Source organism: Macaca nemestrina, chromosome 20, assembly GCF_043159975.1.
Source record: "Macaca nemestrina isolate mMacNem1 chromosome 20, mMacNem.hap1, whole genome shotgun sequence".
In the NCBI taxonomy this organism is placed as follows: Eukaryota; Metazoa; Chordata; class Mammalia; order Primates; family Cercopithecidae; genus Macaca; species Macaca nemestrina.
This window is the reverse complement of record NC_092144.1, coordinates 67,279,798-67,295,772: the sequence shown is the minus strand read 5'-3', so window position 1 is coordinate 67,295,772 and position 15,975 is coordinate 67,279,798. Positions and strand designations below refer to the sequence as shown.

At 45.1% G+C, this 15,975-nt stretch overlaps 1 protein-coding gene and 1 pseudogene across 2 annotated transcripts in view; one reads left to right on the top strand and one right to left on the bottom strand.

Moving 5' to 3' along the window:
* Positions 1–15,975, top strand: part of LOC105488105 (double homeobox A) — a 28,951-nt gene that overhangs the window by 1,386 nt on the left and 11,590 nt on the right. The window contains exons 2-3 of one of the 2 annotated variants that reach the window (XR_011617991.1): positions 3,386–3,521; positions 3,837–4,045. The gene's annotated coding sequence lies outside the window, so the exon portion shown is untranslated. Of the gene's footprint in view, positions 1–3,385; positions 3,522–3,836; positions 4,046–15,975 lie in introns of those variants that run through there. The other variant, XR_011617992.1, reaches the window with a different exon arrangement.
* On the bottom strand, positions 9,930–14,701 carry LOC105488106 (small ribosomal subunit protein mS39-like; annotated as a pseudogene).

Sequence of the window (15,975 nt, the reverse complement as noted above, 5' to 3'; positions counted from 1 at the left end):
CGAAGGTTAATCTAACACTATAGTTTTCTTTTCTTTTTTTTTTTTTTTTGAGATGGAGTTTTGTTCTTTCACCCAGGCTGGAGTTCTGTGGCACGATCTCTGCTCACTGCAACCTCTGCCTCCCAGGTTCAAGTGATCCTCCTGCCTCAGCTTCCCGAGTAGCTGGGATTATAGGTGCCCACCATCACGCCTGGCTAATTTTTGTATTTTTAGTAAAGATGGGGTTTCACCATGTTGGCCAGGCTGGCCTCGAACTCCTGACCTCATGATCCACCCACCTCAGCCTCCCAAAATGCTGGGATTACAGGTGTGAGCCACTGCGCCCAGCAGCACTATAGTTTTCTTTGGAAACACAGTTTTTCTCTCTCTAGTCCCTGACTTCCATCAAAGGCAAATCATAGCAGGAACAACCTACCTGCAAAACAAGCTTCAGTCCCACCATACTTATCCAAACAAAGTACAGCAAGAATCACCGTTTATACAATTCCTCCTAAATTGGCTTTGCCAGAACCCTTCACAAGGAATCTCTCAGACTCGACATCCAAAGATCTCTCAAGCCCAGCCAAAGATCTGTCTGCACCTGCAAATACCTGCATGAATTGGGTGAAACCCCCTTTTCTTGAGGCCCCAAAACATCTTGAGGTTCCTGGGTCTATCAGAAAATGACACTGTATTTACTGCAGGCCAGGAACCCTGCAAAGGAACTGTGTACACAATATATGAGGCCAGTCCTTCCAAGAGCTCCCATCAGCTCCATAAAGTCAGTCTTTTTTTTTTTTTTTTTTTTTTTTCGAGACAGAGTCTCGTTCTGTCACCCAGGCTGGAGTGCAGTGGCGCTATCTCAGTTCACTGCAAGCTCTGCCTCTTGGGTTCATGCCATTCTCCTGCCTCAGCCTCCCAAGTAGCTGGGACTACAGGCACCCACCACCATGCCCGGCTAATTTTTGTATTTTAAGTAGAGACGGGGTTTCACCATGTTAGCCAGGATGGTCTCAATCTTTTGGCCTTGTGATCCACCCACCTCAGCCTCCGAAAGTGCTGACATTACAGGCATGAGCCACCACGCCTGGCCCATAAAATCAGTCTCAATTCCTCAAAGCAGTCTCTCACCGTCAAAAATATGCCACTCCTGTCAAAGCCTTGGGAAAATACCCAATGCCTACAATTGTGTTATAAAAAAACATGGATTTTAAAAAATAGAGATAGGGTCTTGCTCTTTTACCCAGACTGGAATGTAGCGGCATGATCATAGCTCACTACAGCCTCAAACTCCTGGGCTCAAGCAATCCTCCTGCCTCAGCCTCCCAAGTAGCTAGAAAACAGATTCTTGTTGAACATATGCTACACCTAGCTAGAAAACAGATTCTTAGTGAACATACACAAACAACCACATTGCCATGAATTAAGAATATTCACAAATAGTTTCTGAATTCTGGAGAAATCAGTCAGAGAGAGAAATAGCCCTCAAATTTTGTTTACAAATGTATATTCAATTGTTAAAGGCTATAAATAGCTCAAAAGAAAAAAAAAGTTTCATAGAGACAGAAAGATTTACAAAAATTTCTCCTGACTCAAAACAAAAAGAATCAGCAACATTTCAAACACACACAAAAAATAATAAATTCAGTCCTTGAAATAAATATCTGTGTTTGTGTGTGTGTGTGTGTGACCTCAAGTGATCCACCCACCTCAGCCTCCCAAAGTACTGGGATTGCAGGAGTGAGCCACTGCACCCAGCCAAAATAAGCCTTTTTTACTGTATTTATTTGAAGATTAAAGATGGTTTAAGGTGACAAGGGGTAGAGTATGATTGCCAACTATATTTGTAAACTTGTTTAGGTGGTACTACCCAGAAATTTTATTAAACACTGACCAGGATATTGTTATGAAGGTATTTTGTAGAAATGGTTAACATCTACAATCAGTATTATTTTGATAATGTAGGTGGTTCTTATCTAACCAGTTGAAAGGCCTTAAGAGAAAAACAGGGTTCTCTGGGGAAAAAATTCTGTCTCAAGACTGCACCTTCAGCTCCTGTCCACGTTTCAATTCTGCTGGCCTGATCTGTAGCCTACAGATTTGGGGATGGCATGCCCATCAATCACATAAGCCCATTTCTTTTTCTATCTTTTTTTTTTTTTAATTTTATTGTAGGCCAGGTGGGTGGCTCACGCCTGTATTCCCAGCACTTTGGGAGGCCAAGGCAGGCAGATCACGAGGTCAGGAGCTCAAGACCAGCCTGGCCAACATAGTGAAACCCCGTCTCTACTAAAAGATACAAAAAATTAGCCGGGCACAGCCGGGCACAGTGGCTCACGCCTGTAATCCCAGCACTTTGGGAGGCCGAGGTGGGTGGATCACAAGGTCAAGAGATTGAGACCATCCTGGCCAACACAGTGAGACCCCATCTCTACTAAAAATACAAAAAAAAAAAAAATAGCTGGGCGTGATGGTGGGTACCTGTAGTCCCAGCTACTCGGGAGGCAGAGGCAGGAGAATCGCTTGAACCCGGGAGGCATAGGTTGCAGTGAGCCAAGATAACGCCACTGCACCCCAGCCTGGGCAACAGAGTGAGATGCTGTCTTAAAAAAAAAAAAAAAAAAAGGCATATTTCTGTCTATTCAGATCAAATCTTGTATGGATCCTTTGTTATATCATATTACATATGGTGGGTTACCTATGAAGGATGTAGGCTCCATTAATGCAATGTTAAATTCTATGATATTGGATATTGTCCTCTGCTTGTGTAAGATAATGTCTGTTCTCAGGAAATTTAAACTGAAATATTTAGGACGAAAAAGTGTAAACCTCTTGAATGATTCAGAAAAATACAAATCAATGGATAGTGGGAATAGAAAAAATGATAAAGCAAATGTTATATTAGCAATTAATAAATTTGTGTGAAGGGTATACAGAGTTTCTTTGTGCCATTCTTACAGCTATTCTGTAATTCTGAAATTGTTTCTGAATACAAGTTTATTATGTATATATATGAAGAGGGAGGACTTCTCTTCACCTCCACTGCTATCATCATCCTAATATGACCTACAAAATCTCTCTTCTGAATTCCTGTAATAGCTTCCTAACTGTTCTCTCTGCTTCTGTCCTAATCCACCTGGAGTCTGTTCTTGCAGCAGCCTGAGTGAGCCTTTGAAAATATGTAGCAGGTAGACTCTAGGATGACCAGTGTGGGCCCCATAACCCTTGCCTCTTGGTGTTCAAGCCTTCGTATGACTTGTATCCTTGAGTGTGGGCCTGACCTGTAACTTGCTTCTAAACAAATAAAATATGCCAAAGGTGCTGGGATATACATGACTATGTATTCATGATTATGCTATATAAGATAGTAAGGCCTATCTTGCTGGATTCTCTCCCTCCTCTGCAGACTTGATGAAATAAGCAGCCATGTTGGTAGACCTACATATTCATCTGCAGGCAGGTTTTAGGAGCTGAGGGTAACCTTCACCAACAGCAAGAAATTGAAGACTTCAGTCCTACAACTGTAAGAAAATAAGTTCTAGGCCGGGCGCGGTGGCTCAAGCCTGTAATCCCAGCACTTTGGGAGGCCGAGACGGGCGGATCACGAGGTCAGGAGATCGAGACCATCCTGGCTAACACAGTGAAACCCCGTCTCTACTAAAAATACAAAAACTTAGCCGGGCGAGGTGGCAGGCGCCTGTAGTCCCAGCTACTCGGGAGGCTGAGGCAGGAGAATGGCGTGAACCCGGGAGGCGGAGCTTGCAGTGAGCTGAGATCCGGCCACTGCACTCCAGCCTGGGTGACAGAGCGAGACTCCGTCTCAAAAAAAAAAAAAAAAAAAGGAAAATAAGTTCTAGTGGTAACCTCAATGAGTTTCAAAGTGAATCCTTCCCCAATTGAGTCACTCATGAGACCCCAGCCCTGACTGAAATTTTGAGTGCAGCTTTGTAAGGTTTTGAAGCAGACAACTCAGTTAAGCTGTGACTGAATTCCTGAAAATCTGAAACAATGTGTTTGTATTGTTTTAAGCCATAACACTTTTGGTGTCTTTTACACGACAATAGAAATATAATAGAAAACATAAATTTGGAATGTGTCTTTGTGCAAGTCATGACTTCAATGGCTCCAAACTCAGAGTTAAAACAGTCTCTTACTGCCTGTAGCTTTAATCCACACTAGTCTCCTGTTTCATGCATTCACTGGATATATACTTGCTTATTTATTTTTTAAGATAAAAAAAAAAAACAAAGACCAGGCATGGTGGCTCACGCCTGTAATCCCAGCACTTTGGGAGGCCGAGGAAGGCATATCATGAGGTCAAGAGATCGAGAACATCCTGGCCAACATGGTGAAACCCCGTCTCTACTAAAAATACAAAAATTAGCTGGGCATGGTGGTGCATGCCTGTAGTCCCAGCTACTCAGGAGGCTGAGGCAGGAGAATTGCTTGAACCCAGGAGGCAGAGGTTGCAGTGAGCCGAGATCGGGCCACTGCACTCCAGCCTGGCGACAGAGTGAGACTCTGTTTCAAAAGAAAAAAAAAAAAGACTAAAAAAAGTAGAGATGGAGGTCTTAATATGTTGCCCAAGCTGGTCTTGAATTCCTGGCCTCAAGCAATCTTCTCATGTTGGCTTCCCAAAGTGCTGGGATTACAGGCGTGAGCCACAGCACGCAGCCCTGGATATTATATGCTTGCTTTAAAGCCCATGCCAGGAAATCCACTTCCTACCCCAATCTCCACATGGCTCAGCCCCTCTTCTCCCTATGGACTTTGGTCTATGTCACATTCTCAATAAGCTCTTTCCTGATCATTCTAATGAAAATTGCAAACAAACAACTCCCCAAACTCTGACACCCTGATCCACCTTACTCTACTTTTCCTTCTTTTTGTTTGTCATAGCATTGATTAACTTCTCATGTCTATTTGTTTATTATAATTATTGTTTCTCTTCTCTTCTCTTCTCTTCTCTTCTCTTCTCTTCTCTTCTCTTCTCTTCTCTTCTCTTCCCTTCTCTTCTCTTCTTTTCTTTCGAGGCAGAGTCTCACTCTGTCGCCCAGGCTGGAGTGCAATGGTGTGATCTTGGCTCACTGCAAGCTCCACCTCCCGGGTTCATGCCATTCTCCCACCTCAGCCTCCCGATTAGCTGGGACCACAGGCGCCCACCACCATGCCCAGCTAATTTTTTTTTTTTTTTTTGTATTTTTAGTAGAGACGGGGTTTCACCGTGTTAGCCAGGATGGTCTTGATCTCCTGACCTCATGATCCACCCACCTCAGCCTCCCAAAGTGCTGTGATTACAGGCGTGAGCCACCGCGCCCGGCCAATTATTGTTTATTTTCTGACTTTTCCTCCCGAATGTTAGCTCCATGAGGGCAAGGGTCAGTGATGATTTTGTTCACTGCTGGATCCCAAGTTTTCTTTTGTTTATTGAGACAGGGTCTTGCTCCGTCACCCAGGCTGGAGTGCAGTGGTGCGACCTTGGTTCACTGCAGCCTTGATCTCCCAGGCTCAATCGATCCGACCACCTCAGCCTCCCAAATAGCTGGGACTACTTGGAGCTGTGCCACCATGCTCAGCTAATTTTTATTTTTGTTCTTGCAGATGGGCTTTTGCCATATTGCCCAGGCTGGTCTCAAACTCCTGGGCTCAAGCAATCTGCCCACCTCGGCCTCTCTAAGTGCTGGCATTGCCACACGTGAGCCACCATCCCTGGCCTGTATCTCTAGTCTTTTAAACCATGCCTGGCACATAGCGGACACACTAGAGATACCTCAGTAAGATCTAATGGAACCCTGGCTCACAATCTTGAAAAATGATGGACTGAAAAATTCTCTCTGGAAGCCAGAAAGATTGCATGAGGTCAGGAGTTTGAGATCAGTCTGGGTAACATAGTGAGACACCATCTCTACAAAAAAAATTAAATAAGTAGCTGGGTATGGTGGTGCACAACCGTCGTCCCAGTAACTCAGGAGGCTGAGGCTGGAGGATCGCTTGAGCTTAGGAGGTTGAGGCTGCTGTGAGCTGTGATGGTGCCACCGTATTCCAGCCTGGATGACAGAGGGAGACGCTGTCTCAAACAAAAAACAACAAAAAAAAGTTGTTAAGAGCTAAGTATGGTGGCTTACACCTGTAATCCCCAAAACTTGGGAGGCTGAGGTGGGAGGATCACTTGAGCCCAGGAATTTCAGGCCACAGCGAACAATGATCCTGCCACTGCACTCCAGCCCAGGCAACAGAGCAAGCCCCAACTCGTAAAAAAAATGTTTAAATAAAAAAATTATATTGAAGTTATCTTTGTTACTTTTGTATTTTACATGTGTGGTGCTGCTCTGCATAAGCTTATATTTAGGATGTCAAAAGGCTTAAGATAATCTGATTTATTAAATGTGTAATCTTACAAGATAATCTGATTTATTAAATGTGTAAGTCTTACTAGGTTTACAAGAGTAGCTCAAGGGCTTTTTAATTTTATTAAAGGTCATTCAGCTGCCCAGGGTGTTGTTGCAGTGGAGTGACCACAGTTTTCTGCAGCCTTGACTTTTTTTTTTTTTTTTTTGAGACAGAGTCTCTCTCTGTCACCAAGGTTGGAGTGCAGTGGTGTGATCTTGGCTCACTGCAACCTCTGCCTCCCCGTTGAAGTGATTCTTCTGCCTCGGGCTCCTGAGTAGCTGGGATTACAGGCACCTGCCGCCATGCCCAGTTAATTTTTTTGTATTTTTAGTAGAGACAGAGTTTCACCATGTTGGCCAGGCTGGTCTCAAACTCCTGACCTCATGACTCGCCCACCTCGGCCTCCCAAAGTGCTAAGATTACAGGCATGAACCACCGCGCCCGGCCGACTTTTTAGGCTGAAGCAATCCTCCTACCTCACCCTCCCAAGTAGCTGGGACTGCAGGTGTGTACCACCATGCCTGGCTAATTTACTTTTTAGTTTTTTGTAAAGACAGGTTCTTGCCATATTGCCCAGTCTGGTCTTGAACTCCTGGGCTCAAGTGATCCTCCCACCTCATCCTCCCAAAGTGTTGGGATTACAGGCATGAGCCACCCACACTTGGCAGGTTAAGAGCTTAAAAACGACATTATAAGACTTTGCGAGAGGCCAGGCGTGGTGGCTCACGCCTATAATCCCAGCACTTTGGGAGGCCCCCAAGGTCAAGGTGAGAGGATCCCTTGATCCCAGGAGCTCAAGATCATTCTTGGCAACATAGCGAGACCCGATCTCTCCAAAAAAAAAAAGAAGAAGAAGAAAAAAGACTTATAAGTCTGTCATGTTATACCATGTTACACGTTTGAAGAGTTGAGAGAACCTATTGTCCTGTTTGTACGACAACTTCGAAATATCTACCAGGACCCACAAATTATATCAGTATTCACTAAGTAAATTTCAACTATCAAGTGTGTAAACCAATTGGACATTGACCCAAAAACAAAGAAGAGTAAACGATTTTAACAGAAAAATACTAAACCTATAAATGAATTTTATCCTTGTTTGTTATCTTTGAGGATTTAAGGAAAAATGATTTTTCTACATAAACGTAATGCTCTCAATATTAATTACAACTCAGCTAAGAAACGATGTTTTTCCCACATCCTCTTAGACCTCAGAAACTCCATTGACATCAGGCAACATGAGAAACACTCAATACATATGAACTCAATTTAAAAAATGAGTCTCAGAATTTTGGATTTCTCAATTTTCTCATCTGAAAAAACAGAGGTGGAAATCTCCACTTTAGGTTTTTTGTTTTTAAGTTTTCAAATTTTGTATAGAATATTAAATAAAAAGGGCTTGGCACATGCCTGGAAAATAATAAATGATATTTATATTTCTTGGTGCCTTAAAAGTCTGGGGGTTGAGGGAGGAACAGAGTCCTAGCATCTCCAAATGTGCGTGTACACCTCCAAAATTGGTGCAGGTACAACTTTAAGCCCCCAAACTTTACAAGCCCTAACAACCTCAAAGACTTAATCCCACTCCTCCTGGAGCATGATGGAGCCAGGCAAGCAATGGGTCAGAGTCATGGTCCAGGGATCATTTAGCAAAATCTAGAGACATTTTTTTGCTAACACATATCCGGGAGGGGAGGTGCTACTGGTGTTGATGGTGTTGTGATAGCTCAGTTCTTGTCTTCTGAATTTAAAAAAACTTAAACAAGAGTCACACAGCAAGAGATGGAGCACAGAGTAATTTATTGTAAAGCAAAAATAATATTTTGAAAATTAGGTGAAAAATAGACAATACACCCTGAGAGAAAGAATTCAGGCTGGGGTGCTCCTAAGGATGAGACAGCAAAGACTGGTGTTAGGGGATTCGTTTTGTGGGAGACGTCCATGATTATTCATGAGGAGGTGGGAAGAGGTGTTACTAATAAGCGTGTTCTGGGTGCTCCGCTGGGTGCCCAGGTGCAGGTGCAGGTGCGTGTCCAGGTGCAGGTGCAGGTGCATGTCTCATTAGCATCTCCCCCCATGGGTGTGTTTTTTACTTTTTTTCTGTTTTGAGATGGAGTTTTGCTCGTCGCCCAGGCTGGAGTGCAATGGCGTGATCTCGGCTCACTGCAACCTCTGCATCCTGGGTTCAAGCGATTCTCCTGCCTCAGCCTCCTGAGCAGCTGGGATTACAGGCATGTGTCACCACGCCTGGCTAATTTTGTATTTTTAGTAGAGACGGGGTTTCTCCATGTTGGTCAGGCTGGTCTCGAACTCCCGACCTCAGGTGATCCACCCACCTCAGCCTCACAAAGTGCTGGGATTACAGGCGTGAGCCACCACGCCCGGCCTGTTTTTTACTATTATAATGAGCAAAGGGTGTCTGAGGACAGGTAAAATCAAAGTGCCCATGCTCCTACAGGGGAAATTCCCTGCTGAAGATAGTTTTGCTTGAATGAGCTGAACTACAGTGCGAATGCTGAGGCTTATTGTGTTGATTGTATGGACTCCATGGTTGCTGTGTCCTGAGGACACGATCGCTCCTTGACTCCCTATCCGGCCTCACTGGTATGTCCTAAAAAGAGGCCAGTGATGCTGTTAAAGTTCTTAAAGTTCAAAGGATGTCCCACTGAAACCAAAAATTATCCATCCCACGATATCAATAGTGCCAAGACTGAGAAACTCTGGGTTAAAGGAAAGTAACAAGAAAGGATTGGCCGGGCGCGGTGGCTCACGCCTGTAATCCCAGCACTTTGGGAGGCAGAGGTGGGCGGACCACCTGAGGTCGGGAGACGGAGACCATCCTGGCCAACATGGTGAAACCCTGTCTCTACTATAAAGACAAAAAATGAGCCAGGTGTGGTGGCGCATGCCTGTAGTCTCAGCTACTCGGGAGGCTGAGGCAGGAGAATCGCTTGAACCCAGGAGGCAGAGGTTGCAGTGAGCCCAGATCACGCCACTGCACTCCAGTCTGGTGATAGAGCGAGACTCCATAAAAAAAAAAAGAAAAGGATTAGGTAAGGAGAAGCAGATCAGAGTTTAGAGCTATAGGCTACTTAATGGTATCTTTAAAACCTTCTTTCTTTTTCTTTTCTTTTTTTTTGTTGCCCAAACTGGAGTGCAGTGACAGGATCATGGCTCACTGCAGCCTCTGCCTCCCAGGCTCAAGCCCAGCAGCAGGGACAGGGCAGTCACACGAGGATGGCAGCATGAGGTCAGCTCACTAACACTGTAGGTGTGCAGGCTTATGCTGATGACAAGAGCCACGGACCTCATCATGTGTCTGAAAACAGCAATGTTGCTACTTAAATGCTAAACCTTTAATGGTGTATTAATCGATGGTTATTAAGTAGCAAATTAGGAGCTTAAATCTACCTAAATCAGCTGTGTACTGTCTGTATCTCACAGTGACAAATTCACCAAATCTGTATCTTGTCTTCTCTGGAACGATGTTAAATATTAGCATATCTCAGTTCTCTGGTGCGATTCCAGCAGCTATGGTGAGGCCACTGTTGCTCCTGAATCTCCACTTTCATTTGCCCTCACTGGTGTCACTGTCGTGGTCACTGTCACTGCCGCTGTCAGTATCACTGTCACTGGTCAATGCAGCTAAGTTTGCCTAGGGCTTCCTTTTGTTCCTGGTTGATTGCAAAGTCAGTCATTATTCTCTGGGTGAGGCCCTCACAAATAGGTAAGCTGGAGGCACTTGCCAGCTCGACTACCTCAATGGCCTGGGAGACACCTCAATGGCTGTTAGACACTCTTGCACTGCCCATAAACTCATTCAGCAACTCATTTCTAGGGATCTTGTTATGCTTCCTAAAAAGCCCCAACATTTTCCAGGCTTCCTGGATTCTCCCAGCCCTTAAAAAGAGGACAGCTGGCTGGGCGCAGTGGCTCATGTAGGTAATCCCAACACTTTGGGAGGCCAAGGCGGGTGGATCACCTGAGGTCAGGAGCTCGAGACAGCCTGGCCAACATGGCGAAACCCTGTCTCTACTAAAAAGACAAAAATGAGCCAGCATAGTGGTGGATGCCTGTAATCCCAGTTACTCAGGAAGCTGAGGCAGGAGAATCGCTTAAACCCGGGAGGCGGAGGTTGCAGTGAGCAGGGACCACGCCATTGCACTCCAGCCTGGGCGACAAGAGTGAAACTCCGTCTCAAAAAAAAGAAAAGAAAAGAAAAGAAAGAAAGAAAGAAAGAAAGAAAGAAAGAAAGAAAGAAAGAAAGAAAGAAAGAAAGAAAGAAAGAAAGAAAGAAAGAAAGAAAGAAAGGACAGCTATACAGTTGAGAGAGATAGATGGTCAATTCAGAGCAGTGTGTCTGACAGGCTGGCTTTCATACGTAGATTTGATAGCAGCAGCACAGTCAGCAAATGCCACCTGAAGCTCTGGTGGGTGCTTATCCATCGCCATGAGTGTCAGGATCTCTTCTCTCAGGTCATTGCAGGAAGTGTGACCATATTCTTTACTATCTTTCCAAGTTTGAGGAATCACTTCCAGCCGATTGGCCACAGCCCATACTTGGAGATCTATCAAAGTTTGGGAGTGGGGGAAGAAGGCCGAAGGTATCAGGTCCTCATACCACTTCAAAGGTGACATCAATTTATTCCACTAGACAAATCAAATTGAAGAACTTGGAATCATAGAAATTATGCCGATTATCAGGTTCAATGAATTTTCGGTTGTCTCCAGTATTTAAAAGGCCATGTAGCTGGGTGCGGTGGCTCACACCTGTAATCCCAGCACTTTGTGAGGCCGAGACAGGTGGATCATGAGGTCAGGAGATCAAGACCATCTTGGCTATCACTGTGAAACCCTGTCTCTACTAAAAATACAAAAAAAATTAGCCGGGCGTGGTGGTGGGCGCCTGTAGTCCCAGCTACTTGGGAGGCTGAGGCAGGGGAATGGTGTGAACCTGGGAGGCAGACCTTGCAGTGAGCCGAGATCACGCCACTGCACTCCAGCCTGGGCGACAGAGCGAGACTCCATCTCAAAAAAAAAAAAAAAAAAAACCATGTATTTGGCAGACAAGTTCTAGATCTTTGAGAGATGATGAGGATACTCTCATGGCTTACTGAAAAAACATCATCATCCAGGTCCTTAGGAGAAAATCTCTTTCCTATTAATTCATTTATTATATCATAGACGATGAAGGATGATCCATTTGAAGGGCTTCTAGGCTTATAAAACAGCTGAATAAAATGAGTTTTTTTTTCAAATGAGTGGTTTTTTTCATCCATCCCAGTTCTCCAGGAGACACCAGCAGATGTCCTATAATTCAAATCTGATGCTATCAACTTGAAGCGTCAGATCCCGCAGGTTGAGGGCTAAGTCCCGTAAAATTGCCCTTCACTTCAGATGCCAATCACAATCACCAGGTTGTGGCCTGTGCTTTTAACCAACTACATTAGAATTGGTGTTCCCACAACCACCTAGAACTCATTTCTAGAATGGCTCATAGAACTCAGGGAAAACTTTGCTTATGTTTACTGTTTTGTAAAAAAAGATATCACAAAGGATACAAACAACCAGCCAGATAAAAAAGATACATGGGGCAAGATATGTGAGAAGAGGTGTGGAGCTTCCATGCCCTCTCCAGGCACACCTAATGTGTTCAGCAATCTGGAAAGCTAAAATCTTGTTCTCCAAGAGTTTTTATAGAGCTTCATGTCGAGCCACCCCATCCCTTCCCCTTCACAGAGGTTGGTGAGTGGGGCAAAAGTTCCAACTCTCTAGTCTTTCTGGTGACCAGCTTCATCTTGAGTCTGTCTAGGGGCTCCACCCTAAGCCATCTCATTGGTATAAACTGAGATGTGATCAGAAAGTCATTAAAAATAACGAAAGACATTTCAACACACAGGAAATTCCAAGGCTTTTTGGAGCTCTGTGGTAGAAATCAGAAAGTCAAGCCTACTCGAGTTTGGAGAGGCTAACACTGGATAGTGTGAGCACCAATACAATGAAAGAAATAGATTATAATGCAGCCGATAAAAATCTTCCAGTCCATGTGGCTTCTAAAATAATTAACTTAAAAAGGATAGGATGGGCTGGGCGCGGTGGCTCACACCTATAATCTCAACACTTTGGGAGGCTGAGGAGGGTGGATCACCTGAGATCAGGAGTTTGAGACCAGCCTGGCCAACAAAATGAAACCCCATCTCTACTAAAACAACAACAACAACAACAACAACAAAACAAAAACCAAAAAACAATTAGCTACCTGGGAGGCTGAGGCAGGAGAATCACTTGAACTTGGGAGGTGGAGGTTGCAGTGAGCCAAGATTGCGCCACTGCACTCCAGCCTGGAAGACAAGAGTGAGACTCTTTCTCGGAAAAAAAAAAAAGGATGAATGGGTAAAGTTCTTTACAGGAGTGTCAACTTATAAGTATAAAATGTAAAGAAGTAATAGAAATAGAATCCCCACAAGCAGTGATCACAGATTCAAGGAATAATTGTCAATGGAGGCTAACACTAGAGGGTGAAGTGGGGGGACTTAATATTATTCAGACATTGCAAGGAATTGCCCCACAAAGTACTTATTAATTACAAAGAAGAAAGAGTGGAGAGATCTAGTAGACACCATCTTAACCAAGTAGTCAAAGTTCAAATCCCCCAAATGGACAAAGTGTATACTTAGGGGCCACCTCATAGGACATAACATCATTGGCAATTCTGGGGCAAAATAAATGTGTTCATTGAATTATTGTTTGAACTTTGGAAAAGGTATACATTTTTCACAATAAATAACTTGTCCTCCAAATCTCCAATGTACTAAATACCTGATAATGGAAAAATTACATGTCTTCTTGGGCCTCAGTTTCCTCACATTAAAAATACAGAGATAATATTATTACTTGCCCGCTCAATTGTAAGGTTTACAAAAAGAAAATACATGGTTAATAACTTAACTCAGGGCTCAGTAAATGTTTGCTATTTGGAATAAACTGATGGGAGGCTACACGCAATCTCTACTGACCGTTTAGCATGAAGATACTAAAAGAAATTGTTTTAATGTTAATACTGGTCAGCTGTGCCTGAAATTTTCTTTTTTTTTCTTTTCTTTTCTTTTCTTTTTTTTTTTTGAGACGGAGTCTTGCTCTGTCGCCCAGGCTGGAGTGGCAGTGGCGCGATCTCGGCTCACTGCAACCTCCACCTCCAGAACTGCTTTAGGCCGGGCGCAGTGGCTCAAGCCTGTAATCCCAGCACTTTGGGAGGCCGAGACGGGCGGATCACGAGGTCAGGAGATCGAGACCATCCTGGTTAATACGGTGAAACCCCGTCTCTACTAAAAAGTACAAAAAACTAGCCGGGCGAGGTGGCGGGCGCCTGTAGTCCCAGCTACTTGGGAGGCTGAGGCAGGAGAATGGCGTGAACCCGGGAGGCGGAGCTTGCAGTGAGCTGAGATCTGGCCACTGCACTCCAGCCTGGGCGACAGAGCGAGACTCCGTCTCAAAAAAAAAAAAAAAACAAAAACAAAAAACAAAAACAGAACTGCTTTAACCTCAGCCTCCTGAGTATCTGGGACTACAGGCGCCCGCCACCAAGCCCGGCTAATTTTTGTATTTTTAGTAGAGACGGGGTTTTACCATGTTGGCCAGGCTGGTCTCGAACTCCTGACCTCAGGTGATCTGCTCAGCTTGGCCTCTGAAAGTGCTGGGATTACAGGCGTGAGCCACCGCGCCCGGCCTGTGCCTGAATTTCAAAGAGAGGAGGGTAAAATGAGGCATGCCCTTTCTCCTTCCTATCATGGCCGAACTAGTGTTTCAAGTTAACTTTGCCATGCTCTTAGCTGAGAGGAGGGGTCCGTTCAGTTGGCCGGGAGCTTAGAATGCGATTTTTGGTTCTAGGGAGAGATGCAGAGTTAGGACAATAGGAGAGAAGCGAACCCGGACAGCAACGCCTACCTGACATCCACCGCTCTGGCAGGGCGACCACGCGGCCGGGGCCCGCCCGACCGCAGGTCTCGGGCCGCTCAGCGCTAGGAGCCGCGGGAGGGGGACCCAAACGTCAGTGGTCCCCAGAATCAGGACCCTACCTTGCTCCAGCATCTCGCCAGCCCTCCCTGCAGTCACTGAGCGCAGCGGAGAAGAACAGACCGGCGCGCCCCGCCCCCTCGCGCCCCGCCCCCTCGCGCCCCGCCCCCTCGCGCCCCGCCCCCTCGCGCCCCGCCCCCTCGCGCCCCGCCCCCTCGCGCCCCGCCCCCTCGCGCCCCGCCCCCTCGCGCCCCGCCCCCTCGCGCCCCGCCCCCTCGCGCCCCGCCCCCTCGCGCCCCGCCCCCGCCCGGGGACGCATTTCCCTGGCCTGCACCCAAGCCGGTAAAAGGGCAGACGTGGCAGCTCAAGGCACCTGCGCCCAGCAGGTTGCAGGCCACACTCTCCCAGGGAGACCAACATACTTGCGGAACCGCACAGAGAGGTGAGGCTAAAAAGAGGTACCGGTGATGATACCCGGGTTTTTGAGGCCACGGAATTCAGAACTGGAGTGAAACATACAAATAAAAGGAAATAAAAGCTCATCAAGGTTTCTTTGTGTTGCTGATGGTGTAGCACAGGTCAGATACTCGCCCTGCAGAAAGGTCAGGTCAGGAATTTAGGATGCAGGATGACTTCTGATTATTCCCCAGAGGCACCACCTGTGCACTGTTGGCCTCCCTTCTCCACGACTTCACCTGCATTTTGATGTACAATTTTAAAGCTTCTCGATATGGAATTGGAAATGGAATCCTGTGTCTTTTGGGAAACATTTACTAAAAGGCATCACATCTTGTTCTCCGTTTTCAGGAAGTTCACTCCTCCCTGTCAGAACTTTGACTAGACAATTAAAATAAACATAGATCCAATTTAGAAGAATGCTATAAAGATACAAAAACACATAAAAACAAAATATTATTTTAAAATACTGAATCAAGAAAACACTTGCAGTACATAGGACAAATACAGCATAATATTTAAGTCTCAAAGAAATATTCTACCTAAGAAAGAAGCAAAGAATCTGAAAGCTAAGAAAACAAAAATAAAATATGGCAGATACATTTGATTAAAGGTGTTCAAACACGCTAGTACTCAAATTAAAAATAAAACAATGAGATATTATTTCCAGCTCTAAAATTTATAATGATTGAAAATTTAATGGCTGGGCATGGTGGCTCATGCATTTTCTCTCAAAGCACTTTTGGAGCCCTAGCGGGTAGGATCGCTTGAGCCCAGGAGTTGGAGGCTGCAGTGAGCCATGGTTGCACCACTGCATTCCAGCCTGGGTGACAGAGTAAGACCCTCTCAAAACAAATAAATAAATAAACAAATACATACAATTTAAAAAAGAAAGAAAAGCATTTTAAATAACGAAACTGAAACAGGTCAGGGTCACTGGTGTCATTGTCTAAGGTGTTATCTAAGCTCGTGGTCTCATGACCAAGAAAATTAAGCAGTATGGACACGAACGGTGAGGTTGGAGCAAAAATAGAAGCAGAGAGTAAAAGGGCGATTGCCAGGGGCTTGGGTGAAGGGGAAATGGGGAAATGTCGGTCAAGAGGTACAGATTTTCAGTTTTGCAAGATAAATTTTTGG